Source organism: Ailuropoda melanoleuca, chromosome 4, assembly GCF_002007445.2.
Source record: "Ailuropoda melanoleuca isolate Jingjing chromosome 4, ASM200744v2, whole genome shotgun sequence".
NCBI lineage: Eukaryota > Metazoa > Chordata > Mammalia > Carnivora > Ursidae > Ailuropoda > Ailuropoda melanoleuca.
Window position 1 is genome coordinate 1,972,353 of NC_048221.1, and position 2,257 is coordinate 1,974,609.

Here is a 2,257-nt window from a genome sequence, read left to right on the forward strand (position 1 = left end):
GGTCCTCGGATGGAGTCCCGCATCTGGCTCCTGGATAAGCAGGGAGTCTGCTTCTCCCTCTGCCCCTCTCCCTGCGTATGCACTCTCAAATAAATAAATAAAAATATTTTAAAAAATATGCAGAGTAGACAGATCCATAGAGACAAAGTATTTCAGTGGTGGCAAGAAGGCATGGTTTCCTAGCTAGTTTGGCCTTTCAATTCATGTTGACAAATGTAGATACAATTCACATACCATATGCTCCCACTTTTAAAAGTAAAACTAGGTTTTCTGTTTTTTGTCTGTTCACAGCTGTGCCATCCTGACACCCTCTGAAGGAAATAGAGCCCTTTACATTTCACATTCTCGGGGACTGACTACAAACTAGCTCTGCCCTGACCTTCCTTGCAGAATATAACGCACACCTGAGTTTTCTAACGTGTCCCGCCTGAGGCCGTGCCCGCCTGGGGCCGCGGGGTTCCACGCGGAGACTCAGGGGACTTTTGTCTGACCTGAGGCCAGTGGAGGTGGGGACGGAGGGCAGGGCCTCGCGGTGTCAGATCCAGTCAAAACCAAGGGAGACCTTGCCTTCCCTGTGCTGACGTCACCGGTTCTTGAGCTGTGCTTAAACACGGAACAGGTGCTCCGTCCCTCGCCCCCCTGGCGACCACGGACATAAGGACCACCGGGTCCTTCTGTCACATCCCCATCGGGCGCCGCACAAGGGAGACTCCGCGGAGAATCTGAATCAGATTCCCGGGACAGAAGGATGACGCAGACGGGTCAGCCGGCCAGGAGAAAACTCTGCTGGAAGCCGAACTCCTAGCGGGCAGATGAGACACGTGTGTAGCGCCAGCCTGTCAGTCAGGATGCAGGAGGCGGGGCCTGGGAGAGCTGCCCAGTCCAGGACGACGGGGGCGGTGCCGGAACTACCGTCCAATCAGAACGTGAGTGGACGCAGGATGTCCTATCACGGTGCGGGGAGCTCGGAGTCCGGACGAATGTCCAATCAGGGTCGCGGGGCGTTAACTCCGAAACCCCATGCACTCAGCGGGCCGGACCTGAAGCATCGCCCAATCGGAGCGCGGGGCCCGTAAACCATCCAATCAGGCCTGAGGGCGGTCCCTGCTAGCCCGGTAGGTGTGGCTCTCAGCGGGCGCCGGCTGCCGCGCCCCAGTCCTGAGCAGCCCAGGTGTGGGTCCGCGCCGCGGGTTAGGACGCCGGGAGATCCCGGAGCAGGAAGGACCCCCGAGATGGTGAGTGCGGGGGCCGGAGGGGTGGCTCGATGCAGCCAGAACTAAGTGGAAGCGGCGGCGGCGGGGGACTCCCCACCCGCACGGGCCGCACCTGAGTCCTTGGCCGGTGGACCTGGGGAGGGAGGCAGCGCCGGGGGCGGGGGGAGGCCTGGCGTTCGGGAGGGTGTGCGGCCTAACGGGAGCTCGCTGCTAGGTGAGTTGTCGTACAAAGGAAGCTTGATTTGCAGCAAGGAGGAGACCGCAGGGAGTAAGGTCACAGGCGCTGCGCCCCTGCGGAGGGTGAGTGGGTTTCTTTGGTTCAGGGTTAGGGCGAGTATTCACAGAGGGGAGCCCGGTCGTCCTCTGTAAAGGTGTTCTAGCATTTCTTTTCCTTTAGTGCCTGTGGTTCTTGGTCACGTACTTGGAAGAATGAAGAGGTAGACCAGACGAGGAGTGGTGGGCAGCAAAGCAGTATTTCTTGAGCGAGAGTATAAAGCTCCCAGAGAGGGCGGGGACCTGAGCGGGTTGCCCTTGGAGTTTCTCAGTTTAGGGGTTTTTTAGGAACTCTTTTGCGGAACTATCTTAAGCAGCCGGGGTGTCCCGAGTGGTGCCAGTCCGGGCTTTGATCAAGGCATCTGTCTGCCTATTAGGTTCATGTATAGGTGCTGATGGTCTCTCTGGGCTGACACCTGCGGGCTTACGTCTCAACTGCTTCTTCGTCATAATAGTGACAAATGCTTTATAGTTAATTGTTTCGTTTTGGGACATTTTGCTGAAGTCATTTCTGCAAAGGCTGCAGAACAGAACGCGAATGCGGTCCCGTCTACGCTGCAGAACAGGATGTTCGCGTGGTTCTCTTTAGCAGTCCCAGCTCCCATCTTCTTGTTGGGGACCCTANGCGGTCCCTGCTAGCCCGGTAGGTGTGGCTCTCAGCGGGCGCCGGCTGCCGCGCCCCAGTCCTGAGCAGCCCAGGTGTGGGTCCGCGCCGCGGGTTAGGACGCCGGGAGATCCCGGAGCAGGAAGGACCCCCGAGATGGTGAGTG